This window comes from Bos javanicus, chromosome X, assembly GCF_032452875.1.
Source record: "Bos javanicus breed banteng chromosome X, ARS-OSU_banteng_1.0, whole genome shotgun sequence".
Taxonomy (NCBI): Eukaryota; Metazoa; Chordata; class Mammalia; order Artiodactyla; family Bovidae; genus Bos; species Bos javanicus.
Window position 1 is genome coordinate 94310167 of NC_083897.1, and position 5610 is coordinate 94315776.

Here is a 5610-nt window from a genome sequence, read left to right on the forward strand (position 1 = left end):
GCCTTTGGGTTTTGGGTTGTTTTGTTCTTTCTGGGGTTTGTTTTTTGGGGGACAGGGATAAAAGAGATGACTTCTGCCGTTTTTGCTGTAGAGTGGTTACCTTAGAAGTATTTGAGTGGAGCATGCTGAGTTTCACTTATGCAAAGCTTTAGTTTTCTCTTACGCTTTATATGAAATGGATTCACTGGTATGAGAAGAGAGGAAGAACTTCCAGATAGTAGCCACTCACCAAGACTTACACAGCAGCATGTTAGTGGTAGTTTCTGCTCCAGAGGCAGCACTTCTGGATCCTTCCTAAGCAAATTGTATTTGTTCATTGCTTGCCAGAGATGAACAGAGAAAGTTTTGTTTCATTTTGTAAGCGCTATCCTTCTGAGTTTCTTTGAAGGGAAACATTTCATGTAATGTAGTTATAGCGAACACTGGAAAGATTTATTATAAAATTATATTCTTGTATACTTTGTAAAAAAAAAAAAAAGAACTCCTTATTGCCAAATTCAGACTTAAATTGAACAAAGTAGGGAAAACCACTAAACCATTCATGTATGACCTAAATCAAATCCCTTATGATTATACAGTGGAAGGGACAAATAGATCTAATCAAGGGATTAGATCTAACAGATGGAGTGCCTGAAGAACTATGGACAGAGGTTTGGGACACTGTACAGGAGGCAGCAATCAAGACCATTCCCAAGAAAAACAAATGCAAAAAGGCAAAATGGTTGTTTGATGAGGCCTTACAAATAGCTGAGAAAAGAAGAGAAGTGAAAGGCAAAGGACAAAAGGAAAGATATACCATTTGAATGCAGAGTTCCAAAGAATAGCAAGGAGAGATGTCCATTAGCAGATGAATGGATAAGAAAGCTGTGGTACATATACACAATGGAATATTACTCAGCTATTAAAAAGAATGCATTTGCTGTGGCGGATTCACTTTGATATTTGGCAAAACTAATACAATTATGTAAAGTTTAAAAATAAAATAAAATTGGAAGAATTAAAAAAAAAAAAAAAAGAAAACAAAACAAAAAAAAAAAAGAATGCATTTGAATCAGTTCTAATGAGGTGGATGAAACTGGAGCCTATTATACAGGGTGAAGTAAGTCAGACAGAAAAACAACAATACAGTATATTAATGCATATATATGGAATTTAGAAAGATGGTAACGATGACCCTATATGCAAGACAGCAAAAGAGACACAGATGTAAAGAACAGACTTCTGGACTCTATGGGAGAAGGCGAGGGTGGGATGATTTGAGAGAACAGCACTGAAACATGTATATTATTATCATATGTGAAATAGATCACCAATCCAGGTTCGATGCATGAGACAGAATGTTCAGGGCTGGTGCACTGGGATGACCCTGAGGGATCAGATGGGGAGGGAAGTGGGAGAGGGGTGCAGAATGGGGAACACATGTACACTCATGGCTGATTCATGTCAATGTATGGCAAAAACCACTACAATAATGTAAAGTAATTAACCTCCAATTAAAATAAATTAATTTAAAAAAAAGAAGAGGTGGCAAGAATACACAGAAGAACTATACAAAAAAGATCTTCATGTCCCAGATAACCATGATGGTGTGATCACTCACCTAGAGCCAGACATACTGGAATGCAAAGTCAAGTGGGCCTTAGGAAGCATCACTACGAACAAAGATAGTGGAGGTGATAAAATTCCAGATAAGCTATTTCAAATCCTAAAAGATGACGCTGTGGAAGTGCTGCACTCAATATGCCATGAATCTGGAAAACTCAGCAGTGGCCACAGGACTGGAAAAGGTCAGTTTTCATTCCAATCTCAAAGAAAGGCAATGCCAAAGAATGTTCAAACTACTGCACAATTGCATTCATCTCACACACTAGCAAAGTAATGCTCAAAATTCTCCAAGCCAGACTTCAACAGTATGTGAACCAAGAACTTTCAGATGTTCAAGCTGGATGTAGAAAAGGCAGAGGAACCAGAGATCAAATTGCCAACATCCACTGGATGATCAAAAAAGCAAGAGAGTTCCAGAAAAACAACTACCTCTGCTTTATTGACTATGCCAAAGCCTTTGACTGTGTGGACCACAACAAACTCTGGAGAATTCTTAAAGAGATGGGAATTCCAGACCACTTGACTTGCCTCCTGAGAAATCTGTATGCAGATGAGGAAGCAACAGTTAGAACTGGACATGGAAAAACAGACTAGTTCCAAACCTGGAAAGGAGTACATCAAGGCTGTATATCGTCACCTTGTTTATTTAACTTATATGCAGAGTTCATCATGGGAAATGCTGGGCTGGATGAAGCACAAGCTGGGATCAAGATTGCCAGGAAAAATGTCAATAACCTCAGATACGCAAATGACACCACCCTTATGGCAGAAAGCAAAGAACTAAAGAGCCTCTTGATGAAAGAGCAAGAGGAGAGTGAAAAGTTGGCTTAAAGCTCAACATTCAGAAAACTAAGATCATGGCATCTGGTCCCATCACTTTATGGCAAATAGATGGGGAAACAATGGAAACAGTGAGAGACTTTATTTTTGGGGGCTTCAAAATCACTGCAGATGGTGACTGCAGCCATAAAATTAAAAGATGCTTGCTCCTTGGAAGAAAAGCTATGATGATCCTAGACAGCATATGAAAATGCAAAGACATTACTTTACCAACAAAGGTCTGTTTACTCATGTATGGATGTGAGAGTTGGACTATGAATGCTGAGCGCAGAAGAATTGATGCTTTTGAACTGTGGTGTTGGAGAAGATTCTTGAGAGTCCCTTGAACTGCAAGGAGATCCAACCAGTCAATCCTAAAGGAAATCAGTCCTGAATATTCATTGGAAGGACTGATGCTGAAGCTGAAACTCCAATATTTTGGCCACGTGATGTGAAGAACCGACTTATTTGAAAAGACCCTGATGCTGGGAAAAATTGAAGGTGGGAAGAGAAGGGTACGACAGAGGATGAGATGGTTGGATGGCATCACTGACGTGATGGACATGAGTTTGAGTAGGCTCCAGGAGTTGGTGATGGACAGCGAGGCCTGGCGTGCTGCAGTCCATGGGGTCACAAAGAGTTGGACACGACTGAGTGACTGAACTGAACTGAAGAACATTTTGGGCTTAACTGGAAAATCTGAATATAGGGTATCATTTATGATATTATGGAATTAGTAAGTTTTCTTAGGTGTGATAATGGTACTGCAATTATGTAGGAAAATGTCCTTATTCTACAAGATATGTGCTGAAGTTTTTAGGGGTGAGGAGGTGTTATACTGCCTGCAAGAAAATGTACACATACACATATAAAGAAAAGTAGAGCAAATCTGGCAAAATATTAAGAGTATACTCTTTCATTGTACTACTTTTTCAATAGTTCTGAATTTTGAAAAATGAAAAAATGAAAATTAGGGGGAAATATATGCATGTAAAACAATATGCATTTTGCAAGAACACATATAAAGAAAAATACAGGCATAAAAGACTTTAAAATGGTTGTCTACATGAGGGAAATAAGAGTGGGAAGTAGAGATGAAAAAGAATGTAAAAAAACAACAAAACCTCTCCCTAAAGTAACATATACTCATTGAATACGTGGAAAACACAGAAAAGTACAATGAAGAAAACTGAATTCATTGATAACTTCATTTTCCCTGTCAGTTCTCAAAATGTGGTACCTGGGTTTGCAGAAGCAGCTTCATCATCATCATCATCGAGAACTTGTTAGAAATGTAAATTCCTGGGCTCTACTACAGACTTAACTAAAACACAATTCTGGGTGTGGGGCCCACCAGTTGGTATTTTAATAAGCTTTCCCAAGTGATTCTGCTGCTGGTCAAATTTGAGAACCATTTAGACATCATTAATTTTGTTACAGATACAGTCTTTCTTAAAAAATATGAACTACTTCAGGCATACAAATAAGTATGAATAACACAACACATACCCACGTACCTAGTACTCAGATAAAATATTAAAGAAACAGTTGCTAAGTCCCTGTCAATTTCTCTCTCATGTTGTTCCCTCGTTTTCTTCCCCAGAGGTAATCTCAGGGCTACTGAGATGCTGCCTCCTGGGTTTTCTAGCTTAAAAAATCCATATAAATGGTCTCACACTTCATGTATCCTTTCACAACTTGCATTTTATCACAGCATTATGTTTTTGAGATTTATGTGGATTGATATACCCAATTCTGCTTCGATTTTTTTCACTGCTGTATATAGTACTCTGTTTTACGGCTGTACAACTACTTACTTATTCTCCTCTTGGTGAACTTTTAGATTGTTCAGTTATTTTCCCTATTACTAACAGTTCTGCAATGAATACTCTTTTTTTTACTGCTTTAAAAATTTTTATTTTGCAATGAATATTCTTGCACATGCCTCCTTGTGTATATGTGTAAGAATTTCTCTAGGACTTAATGTATATATGTGCACATCTCTAACAGAATTGCTGGGTTCCAGGGCCATCTTCAACTATTTGGATTAATTCTTTTATTTTTTTCTGATTACTTATTTTCTAAAGTAGTAGTACCAATTTTCATTCCTATCAAAGACTTCATACAGTTTTTCCCCCTGGTTTGTGCATTTAGGACTTAGTTTTAAAAGTCCTTCCACCATCCTAGGTCACAAAGATATTCTTTACCATCTCATGTGGAAATAAATAGGGATCCAGTTAACTTTTTCTTGTTATGGTAAGCCAAATTTTCCAGTACTATCTACTAAAATGTCCATTTCCCATTGATCTGTGGTGTAGGCCTGTAAACTTACCCATTTAACAAATATTTGCTTTAGACTGCCTTGTCTTGTGCTGGGTCTTGCAGAGGGCTCAAAGACATAGGCCGCTAGTCTCAGGGAATTTGCTCTCCTGTGGAGATACAGCAACATCAATGATTACCGTACTGAGATAAATCCAACAAGGTGCTCTGAGTTTTTAACCAAGCTGGGAAAGTTCAAAGAAGCGACAAGAGTTAAGTCTTAAAGAATTTGCTAATGAAAAGGGGAAAGTGAAGGTGGCCAGGGCTGGTTTGGGGTCCAGAGTTGTGTTTCTCTGGGGAAAAACACATGGATGTAGTGGCAGTGAGTCCTGTGTATGTAAGGGGTAGGAATAGGCAGAGGGTGTCCAGGAACATATCCTTGGGATAGAGAAGCTTGGCCTCACCCCAAAGTTTAGGCTAGAGGAAGAGCCGTCACTGTAACTAAATTATCAGGAAGAAGACATTTTCAGACATAATTATTTTTTTTTATGGGGAGACTTGATTCTCCAGCCAGGTCAGGAGTTCCCTGAGATGGTTTCTTAAGAAACCCTCACTTGCCCCTACTCCAAAGATGAATCCATTCCCTCCAGCAGATGCCGCTCCGGAACCTGAGGGAAGGAGGGAGGAGGAGAAGAAAGCAAATGGGTGGGAGAGACTTCCAGTTGTCCGGGTTCCTGGGCCTGGCCATGGATCTTTGCTAATGCAGAAAGAGCTCCGAGTGGGTCCCTCAGGGTTTGTCTGGGACCCTGCACGCCGGGATGGTTGCTGGGAGTAGTTAGTCATTTCAGGTGGGTATACGCTGCAAAACATGTGACCCTGGCAGCCATTTTCTCACACTCTGCCCGTCGCCATCTTCCATTGTAGACC